General features: G+C 35.5%; 1 protein-coding gene across 1 annotated transcript in view; it reads right to left on the bottom strand.

Moving 5' to 3' along the window:
* The window catches only part of SYT9 (synaptotagmin 9), a 245,313-nt gene that overhangs the window by 95,145 nt on the left and 130,013 nt on the right, over nt 1-20,155 (bottom strand). The window lies entirely within an intron of this gene.

A 20,155-nucleotide genomic window follows, 5' to 3' on the forward strand; every position in this document is an offset into this window, starting at 1 on the left:
AATGAAGAGGCTATACCTAAACACTCATTTATATGGTCAATAGACCCTTATTAAATGTTCATGATTTTTCTAGAAGGGTGCTACATAATTTAATAAAGAAAGGATACTCTTTTTAACAAATGATGATGAAAAATTGGATATCTATTTGCAAACAAACAAACAAAAGAAGAACCATGACATTTTGTTCACTTTATATGAAATATTTTAATGAAAATGGACAGTAGATCTAAATGTAAAAACTTAAAATATGAATCTTCTAGAAGAAAACATAAAAAAAAATGTTCATGATTTGGATTAGACAATGAATCCTTAGATGGACACAAAAAGCCCAAAACCAACTAGAAAAAAATGGATAAACTGTACTTCATTAAAGTAAAAAACTTTTGTTCTTCAAAACATATTGTGGAAAAGGGGAAGGGAAGGCCACATGCTGAAGGATGATATTTGTAAAATATAAAGCCAATAAAGACTGTATATATACATACGTAGAGAATATATAAAGAAGTCATACATTTTAGACAAACAACCTGACAAAAATGTGGGCAAAAAATCTAAATCTACACTTTATCAAAATTAAATTCAACCACAGTGGCATATTACTACACAACTACTAGTCTAATCATTTAGTATAACTACAATGAAAGACTGACAATATGAATTGTTGTGTAGGATGTGGAGCAACTGGCTATCTCATAAGCTGCTGTTTGAAAGGCAAAATGTTACACTTTGGAAAAACAGTTTGGCAGTTTCCCTTACAATTACACATTCACTTGTCAAGTGACCCAGTAATCCCACACCTAGTTATTTACCCAAGTGAAACAATATCATGGAGTCATGCAAAAACTTGATATGAAAAAAAGCCCAGATATCTATCAACTAGTGAATGAATAAATGAAGTGTGGTATATTCATACAATGGAATACTAATCAGCAACCAAATAGAATAAGCTACTGATACAAGAAACAACATGTATAAATCTCAAAAGCATTATGTTGAATGAAAGAAGCCAGACACAAAAGATAATGTACTATATGATACCCTTTTTTTTCTTCTTTAACTTCTTTTCTTTATAAATTAGTATATGATACCCCTTATATAAAATTCTAGGAAAAGCAAAAATACAGTGAGATAAAGTGATTAGTAGATTCAGGAGAACAGGAGTAGGATGAAGAGACTGACTGCAGAGGGCATAATCTTTGAAGATAACAGAAATATTCTATGTTGTGATTATGACAATGTTTACATGATTATAAGTATGGGACAAAACTTATATGCTTAAAATTGGTTAACTTTATTACATATAAACTAAATATTAATAAAGGGACTAAAATAATTCTGAGAAGGACAAGCAATCATTAAGGGAATTTGCCACTAGACCAGCCTTATAAGAGATGCTTAAGAAAGTTCCAAATATAAAAATGAAAGAACAAAACTTGTTACCACAGAAAAACACGTAAGTACATAAGCCAAAGACTCTATAAAGCAACTACACAATCAGACTACAAAGAAACCCGCTAACAACATCATGACAGAAACAAAACCTCACATATCAATATTAGCCTTGAATGTAAATGGTCTAAACACTCCACTTAAAAAACATACAGTGACAGGATGAATAAAAAAAGCAAGACCCAACATTTTGCTATCCTTAAGAAACACATCTTACATGAAATGACACTTATAGGCTCAAAGTAAATGGATAGAGAAAAATCTATTATGCAAACAGAAAGCAAAAAAGAACAGGGGTAGCTTCTCTTCCATCAGTTAAAACAGACTTTAAACTAATAATAGTAAAAACGGACAAAGAAAGTCATTATATAATGATAAAGGGTTCAATTTAACAAGAAGACTTAACTATCCTAAATCTAAATGGATCCCACATTGGGATTAATAAACAAGTACATATAGACCCAGGAAAAGACTTGCACAGCCACACAATAATACTGGAAAACTTCAACATTCCACTGAGAAGCATTAGACATATTCTTTGTTTGTAAAAAACTAACAAATTCTAGATTTAAATTAGACACTTGACTGATTGGACCTAATAGACATTTTCAGAATACTCCACTCAACAATCAGAGAATGTACATTCTTCTCATCTGCACATGAAGCATAATCTGAAATTGACCACATGTTTGGCCATAAGGCAAGTCTCAATAAATTCCCAAAAAATGAAATCATAATAAGCATTTTTTCAGACCTCAGTGGACTATAATGGGGAAAATGGCAGGAGGAGTATGAGGGATAAAGGACTACAAATTGGATTCAGTGTATACTACTCAGGTGATTGGTACACCAAAATCTCACAAATCACCACTAAAGAACTTACTAATGTAACCAAATACCACCTGTTCCCCCAAAACCTATAGACATAAAAATTTAAAAAAATAGAAATCAATACCCAGAAGAACTCTCAAAACTACACATTTTACATGTAAATTAAACAACTTGCTCCTGAATGTCTTCTGGGTAAACATTCAAATTGGGGCAGAAATTTAAAAATTCTCTGAAACAAATGAAAACAGAGAATCAACATACCAAAATCTCTGAGAGCAAAAGCATGCTAAGAGTAAAGTTTACAGGGATATATACCTACATCAAGAAGATAGAAAAATGTCAAATTAAAAATATCTGACTTGCACTTAATGGAATTAGAAAAACAAGAACGAACTAATACCAGAGCCAGCAGAAGAAAAGAAATAGCTAAAATCACAACACAGCTAAAAAAAATTGAGCCCCTCCAAAACATACAGATGATCAGTGAATGAAAAGTTTGTTCTCTGAAAGGATAAGCAAGATTAATAGACCATGAGCTAGATTAACAAAGAAAAAGAAGGATCCAAATAGGTACAATCAGAAATGACAAAAGTGACATTACAACCAATCCCACAGAAATAGAAAAGATCATCAGAGATTATTATGAACAACTCTATGCACACAAACTAGAAAATCTAGAGGAAACACACAACTTCCCAAGATTGAATAAGGGAGAAATTGAAACCCTGAACAGACCAGTAATTAGCTCAGAAATTGAATTAGTAATTTAAAAAAATCTAAAAAAGTTCTGGACAAGACGGATTCACAGCTGAATTATATTAGGCATACAAAGAAGAGCTGGTACCAGTCCTTCAGAAACTATTCCAAAAACTGAGGAGGAGGCTTATTCTACAAAACCAGTTATCATCCTGATACCAAAATCTGGCAAAGACACAACAACAAGAAAACTACAGGTCAACATCCCTAATAAACATAGAACAAAACTCCCAACACAGTACCAACAAACTTAATTCAGCAGCACATCAAAATGTTAATTCACTATGATAAAGTAGGCTTTATTACACAAATAGAAGGTTGGCTCAACATATGCAAATGAATAAATGTGATTCACCATAAAGCAGAATTACAAAAAAAAAAAAAAAAAAGATCATCTCAATAGATGCAGAGAAAGCTTTACATAAAATCCAACGTTACTTCATGATAAAAACCCTCAACAAACTAGGCATTGAAGGAACATATCTAAAAATAAAAATATCCATCTATGAAAACCCACAGCCGACATAATACTGAATGAGCAAATGCTGGAAGCATTCCTTTTAAGAAGTAGGGTGGCTCACGCCTGTAATCCCAGCACCTTGGGAGGCCAAGGTGGGCAGATCACTTGGGGTCAGGAGTTCGAGACCAGCCTGGCCAACATGGTGAAACCCCATCTTAAAAAAAGAAAAAAAGACGAACTGGAAGAAGATAAGAATGCCTACTCTCACCACTTCTATTCAGCATAATACTTGTAGTTCTAGCCACAGTGATCAGGTAAGAGGAATAAATAAAAGATATCTAAATAAAAAAAGAAGTCAAATTATCTCTTTGCTGACAATGTGATTCTACATATCTAGAAAACACTTAAGTCTCCACCAAAAGGAATTAGAAAAATTTGACCTGATAAACGACTTCGGTAAAGTTTCAGGATAAAAAAATCAACATACAAAAGCCAGTAGCATTTCTATACAACAATAATGTTCAAACTGAGGACTGAATAAATAATGTAATCCCATTTGTAATGCACACACAAAAATAAAATACCTAGGGATACATCTAATGAAGGAAATGAAAAATCTTCACAAGAAGAACTAAGAAAAAAAACTACTGAAAAAAATCATAGATTGTACAATGAAAAAATATTCCATGCTCATGGATTGGAAGAATCACTATTGTTAAAATGTCCATATAACCCAAAGCAATCTATAGATTCAATGCTCTTCTTATCAAAATAGCAATGTCATTTTTCACAGAATTAGAAAAAGCTATTCTAAAATTAATATAAAACCAAATAAAAGAAAAAAAAAGACTGAATAGCAAAAGCAATCCTAAGCAAAGAGCAAAACCAGAGACATCACATTACTCTACTTCAAACTATACTATAAAGCTACAGTAACCAAAAGAGCATGGTACTGGTAGAAAAATAGACACACAGACAATTGCAACATATTAGAGAACCAAAAATAAAGTCTCACAGCTACAACCAACTTATCTACAATACTGACAAAAATAAGCAATGGCAAAAGGACTCCCTATTGAATAAATGCTGCCAGAATAACTTGATAATCATATGCAGAAGAAAAAAAGTGGACCCCTATCTATCATAATACAGAAAAATTAACTCAAAATAGATTAAATATTTAATGTAAGACCTCACACTATAAAAATCTTAGAAGAAAACTTAGGAAATACCACTGTGGATATCACTTCTCAAAATAAAACATACAAGTAGTTAATAAACATATGAAAAGATGCTCAGTGAAAACCACAATGCAAATGAAAACCACAAAGAGATACTATCTCAGACCAATCAGAATTGCTATTATTAAAAAGACAAAAAATAACAGATGTTCGTATGGTTGCAGAGAAAAGGGAATACTTATACATTGTTGGTTGGAATCTAAATTAGTTCAGTCAGTGTAGAAAGCAGTTTGATGATTTCTCAAAGAACTAAAAATAGAACTACCATTTGACCTGGCAATCCCATTACTGGGTATATACCCAAAGGAAAATACATCATTCTACCAAAAAGAGAGGTGCACCTGTATGTTCATTGCAACACTTCATAATAACAAAGATATGGAATCAACCTAGGTGCCCATCACTGGTGGACAGGATAAGGAAATATGGTACATATACATCATGGAATGGAACAAAATAATGTCCTTACAGAAACACGGATGCAGCCGGATGTCATTATTCTAACTGAATTAATGCACAAACAGAAAACCAATTATTATATATTCTCACTTATAAGTGGGAGCTAAATTTTGGGTGCACATGGACATAGACCTGGGGACAAGAGATACTAGGGATTACAAAAGGAGGGAGAGAGGGAGGGGTGCAAGCGCTGAAAACCTTCCTATTGGATAATATGTGTACTATCTCCATGAAAGGACCAACAGAAGCCCAAACCTCAGCATCACACAACATACCCTTGTAACAAACCTGAACATGTACCTGCCATATCCAAACTAAAAAAGGAAAATAAAAATTCTGAGAAGATGGATTTTTGCAAAGGACTGTACCTTTGTCTTGTAGCTTTATTGCCTTGAGTTCAGAGAGTATGCTCTGATAGCTTCAACCACATTTTTATTCCATTCTTTTCTATTATTTGTGCTCAAATGCACTTGGAAATAATGTATGCTTTATTCATAGAGGACAAATTTCTATATGTCAATTAAATGAAGCTTGTTAATTTTATATCCAAATCTTCCTCCTAGAGTTTATGCTTCTGTATTTTACATATGGTTTACTCTTCCATTATGTTGATAATTCCAAATTATTAATAATCATTTAAACCATGTTTAAAATATTCTCATTTCTGTATTTCTGCAGTTTCTTAAAACCATCATCCATCCTTCCAAAATGAAAACCATGACACATGGTTCATTTGAACCATATGCCATTAACGGCTTCTAAAAAATTCCAGTGGGTTTCACAGGTAGTTAAAATAATATTTACTACACTCTAATTCTTAACAGAAAGTTGGCTGGGCATGGAGTTCAGGTTAAAGTTATTTTATTTTAGAATCATTTTACATCATTACAATGTCTTCTTGTACTTCATGTTTCAGTTGAAATGTTTGATGCTATTCTTATGTAGGTTTTTTTTTCCTCTCAAGCAGGTTTTAAGATTGCCTTTTCACATTTTTACTTTGTACTTGAACCTTCTGAAATTTCTCCAAAAGTTATTTGGATATCTTGATTTCACTGGTCTTGCTTGGTCCTTAGTGATAGATGTTAATTAGAATTCTTTCTTCTTGCTTTAGTCTCTTTTTATTCAGTGATCAGTTGATATATTTGTTTATTTTGTACCTTCTCTTTTGTGATGTTGGTTTGCCTCAGATCGCAGGACGTTCATAATGTTCTACAATATAAATTAATTGTCTGCATTTATAGCTGAATGGTCAAAGCAAAAGTCTTCTATTGTTTATTTCTTTTGTAGTTCATCTACTCTCGTTTTATGGGGGGTTCTCAAGAGACAATGGGGGCAGCATCTTATGTTTTTCATCTGACGTATTTAACTGGAAGTCCTGGTGAATTATTCTTTAATGTACTTGTATATTTATATCACCATACTTATTAAATGTTGGCTTTACACAAGGTCACACAAGGTAGGCAAGGAGAGTCATTATAAATAGACTTTTGATACCCTAGTCTCCTTAATATTTTTTTAGTACCATCGTGTCAGGAGTCCCCAAGACCATCCTCAGGTTCAAAAATTCACTAGAAAGGCTCACAGGATCCAGAAAAACTGTTATACTCAGAGTTACAGTTTTCTAGATTGGCCCAAGGCCTGTTACATAAAGAATTCTTAGGCAGAATATTCTAAAGATTTAGAGACATCTTTCAGGAACCAGTAAATAGCTAGTATTTTCTTTAGAATGTGCACACACCAAGCCTAGTGACTTAACCCTTTATTGAACAACCACACCATGTCCTCACTTAAATATCCTTTCCACACATATTTTCCTGGACTGTAAAGGGAAAACATAGTTATGGTCCATATGCTTGTGTACCCAACCATCACACATTTTCACCCAGATACCAAAGTTGATATCATGAAAAACATTCTGGAAAGACGTTAGTTAACAGCAGGGCTGGCAGAGATGTTAGATCAGATGAGGAATGATCATACTGCAATTAAACTAGAAATCTGTAAGGAAGAGATAACTAGAATGTTTCCATATGTTCGAAAATACTTCTAAATAAACCATGGGTCAAAATAAATAACAGAATGAAAAACAGAAATACACTGAACTAGTTAATAAAAATAATAAATTTCAAAACACTTAAAATGCTGAAAAATCACACTGAGAAAAATTTTGTTTTAAATGCATAAAATATACCAAAATAAAGCCAATTATCAGTGATCAAAGCATTCATCTAAAAAAACTGGAAAATAACAACAAATTAAGTAGAACGAAGGAAATAAATACAAGAACAGAAAATAATGAATAGAAAATAAGTATATTTAGGGAAGATTAACAAAGCCAAAAGTTAGCATTTGAAAGGCAAATAAAAATAGCCCTCTTTCAAGACAGAAAAAGGAAAGGGGTAGGAGAGGAAAAAAGGCACAAATAACCATGTCATGGTTGAAAATACAACACCACTTTATATCCTAAAGGCACTGAAAAAATAAAAGAATTTTATAAACAACTTTACATCCATAGATTTTAAATACTGGATAAAATAGACAAGTTCTTCAAAACACAAAACTCATAAAATAGATATAAGAAATACTGACTCTGAATTTCTATGTCTCATTAAAGAAGCTGAATCTGTAATTAAAAACATTACCATAAAGAAAATTTCAGGTGCAGTTGGGTTCACTGATGAATTTTATTAAACATTTAGGGAAGAAGTAAATGAAATATATGCAAGTATTTCAGAAAATACACAAAGAGGGAATATTCCCCAATTTGTAATTTGAAGATACAATATTTTGGGTATTAAAAGCTGAGAAGGCCATTACAAGAAAGGCAAACTTATAGTTCAATTTCAGTTATGAATTGAGATTTTTAAAAATTAAACAAAATGTAAAACTGAATCTAGAAAATACATTACACACAATGGTATATTTAATAGTGAAATGTTGAAAGCTTTTTAATTAATGTTAGAAATAAAATATATCAGCACTTCTATTCAACATTGTATTTGAGGTCCTAGACAGTGAAATAAAATATGAAAAAAAGCGAAAAGGTACAAAGTTTTGACATGAAGGATTCATTTTGTCATTATTGTTAGATGACATGATATATAAAAGAAATTTCAACAACTACATATAAATTATTAAAATTTATAAGCATGTTTATTGATGATGATTAATAAAGGGATGGATATAAGCTCAGTAAACAAAAATAAATCATCTTTTTATATACCAGAAAAAAAGTTTAAACAAATAAAAATAGAAAATACTCACACCTGCCTTAAAAACATTAAACACCTTGTGATACACTTACCAAAAATGTCCAATATTTTTCTGCAGAAAAAGATAAAAATATTATTGAGCAAAGTTAAGGAAAGTCTAAATAAATAGAGCAATACTCCATGTTAATGAGTTGGAAGATTCAATATTGTGAAGATATTCCCCAGACTTATCTACAGGCTAAATGTAATTACAATCAGATTCCAACTTGACAGACTGATTCTAAATTTTATTTGGACAGGCAAAGTGACAAGAATAGCCAAAATTCTTTTGATAAAAAGCAAAGTAGAAACATTTGCTCTCCTGGATAGGAAAACTTACTAGAATGTGACTGAACTAGTGTCTAGGATGGTCTGGACTAGTGTAGCATTTGTGCAGAGTAAATAAACCAATGGAGTTGCATAGAGAGCCCAGAAATGGATTCAGGCATATAGATATTTCCCTTATGTATTGATTTTTTTAACTTTCTTTTTTAGGTTTAAGGGTACATGTGCAGGTTTGTTATATAGGTAAATTGTGTATCATGGGGGTTTGGCACACAGATTATCTTGCCATTTGGGTGATAAGCCTAGTACCTGATAGGTAGTTTTTCAATCTGATTCTTTTCATTTGCCTTTCTACACCACTGCCAGGCATGATCTTTGTCCTAAAATGTCCTCCTCTATAGAAAGAAATGAAACCTGATGTATTCATTAAGAGACTTAAATGTCTGACAGAGTTTGGGATGAATTAGCAATAGGCTGCATGGAGACACACACACACACACACACACACACACACACACAGCAAATAAAAGCAAGATAATTCATTTCCTTATTCTTCACTCAACAGACATTTATAGAAAGCAGTTATTTACCTGGTACTCTGGGTTCTAGGAATCTATCAGTGAACCAAACAAGCAAAAATTATTTACTCTCATGGAGCTTCTATTTCTTGTTTGTGAAGATAGACAATAAGCAAAATAAATTATATACACATGCACACATATACCCTCAAATATAGAAATACATATATAATACACATATGTAATGCAATTGAAAGAAATAAGCAGAAAAGGGAGTTAAGTAGTGAGAAGTTAAATAATATATTAAATAGGGTGGTCAGGGAAGGCATTATGAGAAGATGACTTTTGAATAAGAACGTGGAGAAATGAGGTAAGGAAGCGAGCCTTGCAGCTAATTGGGGAAAATTCCAAACAGAGGAGTGAGCACCGATGCCCCAAGGTGAGAGGGTAGCCTTCTGTGTCTGAGGAAGCACAAGGTAGGTGTGGCTGGAGTATAGTGAAAAACAAAGAGACTGAAAATGATGAGGTCAGAGAGGCTGTGGTGGACCAGATACTGTAAACTATGAAAAGATTTTTGCTTGTGCTCTGAGTGGGACTGGAATTTATTACAAAGATTGAAGTAGAAAAGTAACACAATGTAGCTCAAGTAGTACAGAGATCACTGTATCAGGGTAGCCCAGAGCAGTGTTAAGAATAGTCTGGGGAGGCAACGCCACACATCTACAACTAACTGATCTTTGACAAACCTGACGAAAACAAGCCATGGGGAAAGGATTCCCTGTTTTATAAACGGTGTTGGGAAAACTGGCTAGCAGTGTGCAGAAAGCAGAAACTAGACCCCTTCCTGACACCTTACACTAAAATTAACTCCAGATGGATTAAAGACTTAAAATAAGACTTAACACCATAAAAACCCTAGAAGAAAACCTAGGCAAAACCATTCAGGACATAGGCATAGGCAAGGACTTCATGACTAAAACACCAAAAGCAATGGCAACAAAAGCCAAAATAGACAAATGGGACCTAATTAAACTCCAGAGCTTCTGCAAAGCAAAAGAAACAATCATTAGAGTGAATCGGCAACCAACAGAATGGGAAAAAATTCTAGTAATCTACCCATCTGACAAAGGGCTAATATCCAGAATCTACAAAGAATCAAAATAGATTTACAAGAAAAAAACAAACCCATCCAAAAGTGGGTGAAGGATATGAACAGACACTTTTCAAAAGAAGACATACATGAGGCCAACAAACATATGAAAAAATGCTCATCATCATTGATTATTAGAGAAATGCAAATCAAAACCACATTGAGATACCATCTCACACCAGCTAGAATGGCGATCATTAAAAAATCTGGAGACAACAGATGCTGGAGAGGATGTGGAGAAACAGGAACACTTTTACACTGTTGGTGGAAGTGTAAACTAGTTCAACCATTGTGGAAGACAGTGTGGCGCTTCCTCAAGGACCTAGAAATAGAAATTCATTTGATCCAGCAATCTCGTTACTAGGTATATACCCATAGGATTATAAATCGTTCTACTATAAAGACACATGCACACGTATGTTCATAGCGGCACTGTTTACAATAGCAAAGGCCTGGAACCAACCCAAATGTCCATCGATGATAGACTGGACAAGGAAAATGTGGCACATATACACCATAGAATACTATGCAGCCATAAAAAAATGATGAGTTCATGTCCTTTGTAGGGACATAGGTGAATCTGGAAACCATCATTTTCAGCAAACTGACACAAGAACAGAAAATCAAACACCACATGTTCTCACTCATAGGTGGGTGTTGAACAATGAGAACACAGGCACATAGGGAGGGGAGCATCACACATTGGGGTCTGTTGCGGGGGCCAAGGGAGGGACAGCAGGGGGATGGGGAGGTTGGGAAGGGATAACATGGGGAGAAATGCCAGATGCAGGTGATGGTCGGGATGGAGGCAGCAAACCACATTGCCATGTGTGTGCCTATGCAACAATCCTGCATGATCTGCACATGTACCCCAGAACCTAAAGTACAACAAAGAAAAAAGAAAAGAATAGTCTGGGGAGATCAGGGCCATCTATTAGAAGGTTACTTCAATGAACCTAGTGAGAGGTGACATGGCTTGTCACCTGTGGTGAAAGAGAGCAGTGCAGGTGGTGAGAGGTCATCACATTTTGAAGATAAAGCAATAGGATTTTCTAATGGATCAAGTGATAAGGTATAGTCAAGGATAATTTCAGAATTTTTTTGCCTGAGCAAGTGGAGAGATTGCCATTAACATCCATTTCTAAATGGAGGGGTGAAGTCACTGGGCTATGGGAGAGATCAAGAACTCAGTTTTGCATACATTAAATGTGAGATGCCTATTAGACATCCAAAGCGGATATCGAGTAGCCAATTAGATATAAGAGAATGGAGATCAGGGAATTCAGGTTAGAGATACAAATTACCAACTCTTGGGAGGAAAAAAGAATGCAACCACAGGGAGATACATGGTTCAGTTGAAAATTATGTTTACATAACAATAATGATATAAATTATTATACTTTTGAATAATTATCTCCACAGATGTATAACCATTTTGAGAAAATGGGAGAGGGAAGTAAGGTGTGAAGGTGTGTGTGTGTGTGTGTATGTGTTTAGTGAATTTAAGAACTAAATCTTCATCTTCCATAAAATTCAATAGAAACATAATATTAAAAATCAAGTCAAATCTAATATTTTATATAAAATATGGAAGCATATTTAAAAAGAAACAAAGTAGCTGAAAGTATTTCTGAAGAGAGGGAATTGCAGTTAGAAGTCTAAACTTAAAGATGACTTCATTTGTATTGAAAAGTCCCTGCAGCCTAGACGTATAGTGCAATTGATTGAAGCTGAGTTCAAGTCTTGACTACTGACTTAACCTATTCTGCAACATGAAATAAACTATGTCATTTCTCAGTTTTCTGTTCACATTCTCCTCCTTTAGAAAAGGAAACTAATATCTACAGCATAAAGTTGATAAAAAAGGTTAAATGAGAAAATGTCTTTATGCAATAAATACTGATATGAGGCAGCTGTTACTATATTTGATTACACATTCGTCACTCTCACCAGTCTGGGTACTCTTCAAGGGGAAGGCCCACTTACCTACCTCTGCACAGTGACTGCCACTTAGGAGTGGCTCAGTCCCTATTTTTTTCACTAATAAATTAATGCATAAATGAAGAAAAGTTTCAAGGGTCTTTGGATACATGTTGCACCCTCAGTAGCCCAGCTTCCCGGGGTCTTTGGATCATATGTCCAGTGAACCACCAGGCTCTGAGGACATCTGGTCTCCCTTCCCTCCTTTTCCCCACCATATTCCCCAGCACTACTGGCTTACTGAGAAATTCTGTACTTAGAGTCTCTTTCTAAAGCAAATACCATTGTGAGATACAACAGCAAGAAACCATTTATTTAACAAATGGAGAGGAAATCTTAGTTGTAACATTTCTCTCAAGTGTCCTTAATCCTCACCTGTAATAATCACACTGATAGTCCAAACGGGGTCCACCTATAATACGGATGATGTTAATAATTTGATCATCCTATTTTCTCAGAAATGCCAACTCTATTCCTGATATTTTCCCCAGACATGACAAAATTGGCAAAAAGTCTTTCTTAAGTGACGGATCCTATTAATAATTAGCATGCACTGTTAAAGTAACTGTTGACTGCACTTTATTTATAGATATTAACATGATAATTGAATTGGAAGTATGCCTGGAGGATGACACTTTGCAAGCTGGTCACAGCCTTACAGGGCCATGGGATGGGGCTGGGATCAGCCCACTCCTTTTCTGTTTCTGAATTGCTCCCTCAAATGGTTCTAGCTCTAATTCCTTAGGACTAGCCCAAATTTGAAAATAATTTTCTTTGGCCAATGATATGTTCAGCTAGGAATGGACAAGATAATAACATCAAATTTTGTGCAAATCTCCTTAAGGTCAACAAAAAACATTCACATCACTGTCTTACCTGATCTTCTCCAGTTCCCTGGTTTAAAATGCCATTTATATATGAATGACTCCAGCATTTATATCTCTTCCCTGCACTGTGGACTCATATATCCAAGTGTTTCCTTATTTAGTAATCTAATAAGCATCTCAATATTAACATTTTGAAATAGAGCTAATTTTTCTTCCCTTGCTCCCAGCCTTCCTACTCTAGTTACCTGAAGGTGAGATGAATCGCAGTTTGGAAAAAAATCCTCTCAGTGGCTAAAGCTAAAAATCTGGTAGTCATCGTATCTCTATTCCCCCTCATTGCTTACCTTCCCACATCTGCAAGTCGTGGCATTTATCCTTCCAAAAATGTCCAGAATCTGTCCAATTTTCTTCTTTTCTATAGTGCTACCCTGTCTCAAGATACCACCATCTCTCTCACACGCACTACTACAGAACAATGAAGGCAAACGGAGAAGAGTCCATTGGGCAAGATGGCTGCCATGATAAAGCTAATGTCATAGGATCCTGTGTCACACACGAGGTTCACAACTGCACAGCCTAAAAGGGAGCCTCAGTTGCTTGTTTACATATCCTCATGCCTACACTGCAACATGACTCTGAGTCTTGGCTTCCCAGTCTGGTCTGATGCACTGGCACATGGGTGAGTGCTCCTACAGGGCTTCAGAAAAGGCTTGGTTCTGCTTGTGAAGATGAGGAGACATTATAGTTCCTTCCTCCAAAGGCTTTTAGAGTACCAGTGGCTGAAGAGCTCCTATCTCATCTCCATCACACAAGAAGCTGCTTGTATCCTAGAGCTGCAGTGGCAAATGGGATTGACAATAACAATAACATAAAGAAGAATCTAATGACAAGAAGACTAATAATTGCTTAATCTCAGCAACCTCATTGCCTTCCTGAAAAAGAAAAAAAAGAGGCAGCTCTAGCTTGTCTTGAATGACATGTCTAGTTTTGTTCTCCTGGGAGTTGAGTCTTTCACATTTCGAAACATGCCCTAAGCAGGGAAGATGTGGTACATTTGGCAGACATCCTCTTCTGTGACACATTTAGCCAGCAATATCTCACTGAGGGCTTACCAGGTACTCTGCTTTTATCAGTACTAGAGGCAGCTAGTTTCTTTCTACTTCATAGGAGCCCACTGTCTAGGAGGACAGGCAGAGCTTCACCACAGGGCAGTGGCCAAGGACCCTAACTGGCAGAGAGGGAAACCACATAGGTAAATGTAAAGAGCTCAGTCCTTTTCCTGGAAAAGTAAGCTCAGTGCTCATCTTGGGCATTTTATCAGGATTATTAAAAGATACGGTTTCTGAAACCCTAAAAGTCATCGAGTCTCAACAGGTTAATTAAAATCAGATGATACCAGACCAACATCACTTCCTTTTTTTGACTTGGGCTATTGGACCCACATATCAGGGTGCTTTCATAGGCACAGTAAATGTGGACCTTGACACAGCATCTGATAAGCTCTCTCCTGATATACTTACAGATGATCTGGATAAATTTAGACCAGATGATAGTAAAATAAGGTGAATTTATAATCTAGTTTGACAACCATAGATAAAGGGTGCCATTAAAGATTCAACAACCTGGATTTTATCCAGTTCTGTAATTTTACTAATTGTTTAGAAGAAGAAATAGAATTTGGATATGGCACACTAGGCATAAGTACACTGGAGTTCAGAATCAAGATCCATAAAAATTCTGACAGGTAGGTAAGATCAATAAGGCCTAACAATATAAATGTATCAAGATAAATTATTTGAGGGTTTAAAAGTCACTGATATAATGTCTGAAGTAGATGCAACTTAATGTATGTGAAAATAAAAGGCTTATTTTGAATCAAAATGTGATATGGCTACCAGAAACTAATTTTGCTTCAAGCTGTATCAGTAGAGGTATGGTCTGGACAGAAAGAAGTGTACCAGCCATAACCAATTGGAGATATTAATTCTCTTCTGGGTATCTTAACGTTATTTTTTTATTTTTTATTTGTTGCTGTGATACTTAGGTATTTTTTATTTTTTAAAATTTTAATAGTAGGTATATATTCTTATGGGGTACATGAGATGTTTTGATACATACATGCAATATGAGATAAGCATATCATGGAGAATGAGGTATCCATCCCCTCAAGCATTTATCCTTTGAGTTACAAATAATCCAATTATACTTTTTAAGTTATTGAAAATGTATAAGTTATTATTGACTACAGTCACTCTATGGTGTTATCTAATAGTAGGTCTTATTCATTCTATTATTTTTTTGTACCCATTAACCACTCCACACACCCCCAGGCCCTCACTACCCTTCCCACCTTTGGTAACCACTCTTCCACTCCCTATCTCTATGGGTTCAACTGTTTTGCATTTTAGATCCCACAGATAAGAACATATGATGTTTGTCTTTCTGTGGCTGGCTTATTTCACTTAACATAATGATCTCCAGTTCCATCTGTATTGTTGCAAATGACAGGATCTCATTCCTTTTTATAGCCAAATAGTACTCCCTTGTGTATATGTACCATATTTTCTTCATCCATTCATCTCTTGATAGACACTTAGGTTGCTTCCAAATCTTAGCTATTGTAAACAGTGCTGCAACTAACATAAGAGTGCAGGTATCTCTTTGATATACTGATTTCCTTTCTTTTGTGTATACACCCAGCAGTGGGATTGCTGGATCATATGGTAGCTCAATTTTTAGGTTTTTGAGGAACCTCCAAACTGTTTTCCATAATGGTTGTGCTAATTTACATTCCCACCAACAGTACACAAGCATTCCCTTTTCTCCACATTCTCACCAGCATTTGTTATTGACTGTCTTTGGGATGGGAATCTCAATTTTACACATATGTAAGCAAATGAAAGACAGTAGAGTGACCATCATGAAACAGGGTAAAGATTACATAAGGAGCAATGAGGAACTATGAAGATTTGAAGTAAACATTCGAGAAACACAAGATTTCTGTCAGCACAAATTTGAAGGGGTGTCAGTCACACAGAAGAGGAACTAAACTTCTTCTTAATGATTCCAATTATTAGAACTAGGACCAATAATAAGGAGAAGACACAGGAAGATTTAGAATATTCTTCTTGATCACCATCTAAAACCACAGTCTGTTTGGAGTGTGTAATTGTATTTGAGGGGAAGATACGGAGACTCAGAGACCAGAAATGATGAGGGCTATTGAATAATTTTAATTCAGCGTCCTAGGAACACATGTACTTTAAAAAAGGACATGGGAAAAAGGAGGTGAAGCCTTTCAATCCTTGGTGTACCTAACACAGGAATTTGGGATACTGGAACCTTGTCATCTTTTTCTAACATGCTTTCCTAATAGATACTTTGAGATTCAAACATGATTCTTAAAAATCTTCCTATTTCCCCAGGGAGCATGTCTAGTCAAAGACAGTCCTTGGCTAAAACAAAGATAGCAGTTTTCAAAGTTAAAGGGCTACAGAAAAGCTTTAGCATTTAATTTGATGTTAAGAACCTATTCGGAAAAGATTTTTTATTTTTATTTTTTTACAAATCTACCAATTCTCAATTTGAAAAAAATTCAAAAGTAACTGGAGATGAAAATTTGTTTTTATTTAAAGGCCATGGGAATATCAAAGTGTCCTTAGAAGTGAGTGTTGTTTGCTAGCTCTGACTGCCACAGCGTGTTTTATTGGCTTTTGAAGAAAAGAACACATTAAAATGAGCTGGAAATAATTTTGAATTAACCTTGCATTCTCATATTCTTCATCATCCTGAAATTTGCCATCAAAACTAAGAATTCCTGCAATTTATGGTAGATGGGATGATGGAATTCTCTAGTAAAGATGCCTTCTAAAGAGAAGCATGGCAGCAAGTGAATTAAGTCAACATTCTCAGTAGTATAAACAATAATAAAGAAAAAGGCAATATTTTTATTCTACTATGGGTAAAGACTTGCTCCATGGATAATCATAGAACATAGGATTTTTTTTTCTTATTGTTTGGTTTTTAAATGCTTCACTGGAGAGGAGCACTATGCACCTCCCTCAACCCTCCTCCATCTCTATAAATTGTTCCTCCATCACTATTACCATGTAACTCTTAGAGCTTAGTACTTGGATCACCAAGTCATGTTCATTCTAACTGTAAAATGTATGTTGATTACAACTCTTCTCCATTCCCCTCACATCAGTCTCTGAAAGATTATTCAGGAGCAATTCACCTCTTCCAATGCATCCTCTGTGTAAACACAGATATGATCATTTCACTCCTAGCTTAAATCCTTCCATGGATAATGGGTGCTCTTAGGTTAAATTCCAAACCTCTCAGCATATTATATAAAAGACAACTTTTCCAGCAGTTCTGTCTCCTAACATACTCAATCCTCCAATCAGGCTAAACTATTCTTAACCCCCACACCCACCTTCTGACTCATCACAAACCTTCCCTTTCATTTCTTTGTGTACTGTTTCTTCCTGAATAACTCCTGCTCACTTCTCTGCTGGTAAATTTTTTTTTTTTTTTTGTATCTTTGAAGACCTAGACCCCTCTGTGCAATCTTCAGGGCATCTCCCAGCCTGTATTCTCTGCTTTGGTAATTCTTTGCCTGTATTCCTGTTACCACATACAATGTGAGATATTTGTGACTCTGAGATGCTAAAGGCAGAAGCTATATCTTCTTCCTTTTGGTACTTTTATCTTGGGCCATGATCTTTTTAGAGAGGAATCCAGAGAGGCTAATTAACTTGTCCAAGCTCACATAGCTAATTAGTGCTGAAGCCATGCCCTAACCAGGCAGTCTGACTACAGAGCCTATAGCACTTCCAAGTGGGGAGCCCATGCATAAACCAAGAAGCTCTTAGGGGCCAGTAAAGAGGGAAGTGGCTATGTTCTCTTCTTTTGCTTGCTGGAGATCTGAGGGAACCTGGAGGAGCTAAACTGGAAATTAAGTGTCTCCAGATTCTTCCCTTTTCCACGCAATGTTCCCACCCTGTGGAAGGGCCAAGAGATGGCCTTCTCTCTCACCTTTTATCAGCAGGAACTTGTTTTTGCTTTTGAAGCTAGTGGGAAAAAGAAAAAAAAAATAAAGAAAGAGAAGCTACCTTGATTAAATCCTGTTTGAGAACTAGGGCAAATGATGCTTTAGTAAAAGAGGATCTGCCTTTCCTCTAAGCACAAGCATCAGAGGACACTTCCCTCTGGGTCCAGTGCAATTTCCTAACACTCTTTAGGGAAACAAAAGGTTTTTCCAGTAAAAGGTAGCTTAAGCATAATCAAGGCTTTTCAGATATGCTTCAACTAGAGACAATAAAAATTTCTCTCACTCTCTAGTGAAATGAACTCATATATGTAAAGTTTTTAGCACAGTATCTGAAATATACATATGTTAACAAATTCTCTGGGTTGTACCCTCACCTCCTAGAACAGTGTCTGGCATAGAGTGGTCCATAATTAGTGAACTCAATATATTAATGGATGAATAGCAATGGTCTGTACAGGAAGGGAACAATAGGTTGAACAGGGACAGTTGAGACCAGGGACTTCTCTCCTTCTCTTCACCAGCTCAACTCTCATTCAAGAATACTCTTATGTTGTGATCTACAGACTAGATGAAAGAGATACAAACATGCTAGAGGCATTTTCTATGTTGTGGACATAATTATACAGGAAAGAAAACAAATAACCTTTTAAAATGAAATTGCCTTGGGAACTGCAGGGAATGACCACATATCATCAAAGAGGTTGAACAATTTGCCCATGGTCACAAAATTCCCAAAGTTCACCAGGGTAAAAAGTCAGCATAGAAGATACTTTCCATCCCGGTGTGCTCTCTCTGACCCTAAGTCTTCATTCAAAGGTGATCATTTTTAGAATGTGTTAAAAAATCCTATTAGAATTTTAGAACAAGCCTCCCATTTCAAATCCTGGGATGTAGCAGAGGTCTACAGTTTGCTTTACCAAATGCTGTATTAGAGATTCACAGGCCTTTCTACAAAGAGTAAGTCAACTGCTACAGGGAATCTACTTCTTGGTAACAGCCCAAGTTCATTCCATATGTTGAGATGGTTTGGCTGACAAACTTGGGCACCAGATTTACCCTGATGATTTGGGGATTTTCATGACTTAGTCTATGGTGTGTAAAAATCTGCTCTTCTTTCTACAAAGGCATAGCTCTCATTTACTGAGGACACGAGCTAAGGCAGCTTTGTAGGAGGTTGGGGAGAATCTGGACATGTTGAAGAAAAAAGGAAGGAAGAGGGAGAGAGAAAGAGAAAGGAAGAGAGAAAGAGAAGAGACAGAGAGAAGAAGAGGGAGAGAGGGAAAAAGAGAAATAGGTAGGTTTTCACTTTAAATTTTTTCATTTATTTATTGAATAATTATTTGTTGAATACCTACCATGTACCATGCATTATACTAGGTGCTGGGAATAAAAAGCAGAGGTGAATGAGAATGTGTGACATAGTAGAGTTGTCATTCAAGTTGCCATTCTAGAACTTAGACAGTTAACAAATCAAATAAGTAAACTATATTGTATATTAAATGGTGAAAAGTGTTACTCTAAAAAAGGGGTCTAGGACCCAGCAAAAAGAAATACAATTTTAAAAAGAATGGTCAGGGAAGACCTCGAAGATCTAAGAAGAGACCTGAAGGAAGTGAGGAAGCAGGCCATGTGAATAATTAGGGGGAAGTGGCTCAGGCAGGGAAAATGGCCCTGAGCAACAGCATGGAGGCTAGTGTGGCTGGAGTGGAGAAACTCCATCATCTCAGCCCCAAAACTCCTTAAGCTGACAATCGAATTCAGCAAAGTCTGAGGATACAAAAATCAATATGCAAAAATCACAAGCATTCTTATACACCAATAACTGACAAACAGAGAGCCAAATCATGAGTGAACTTCCATTAAAAATAAAATGTCTAGAAATACAACTTACA

Source organism: Aotus nancymaae, unplaced genomic scaffold (genome assembly GCF_030222135.1).
Source record: "Aotus nancymaae isolate 86718 unplaced genomic scaffold, 86718_ANA_hifiasm-v0.15.2.pri h1tg000059l, whole genome shotgun sequence".
Lineage (NCBI taxonomy): Eukaryota > Metazoa > Chordata > Mammalia > Primates > Aotidae > Aotus > Aotus nancymaae.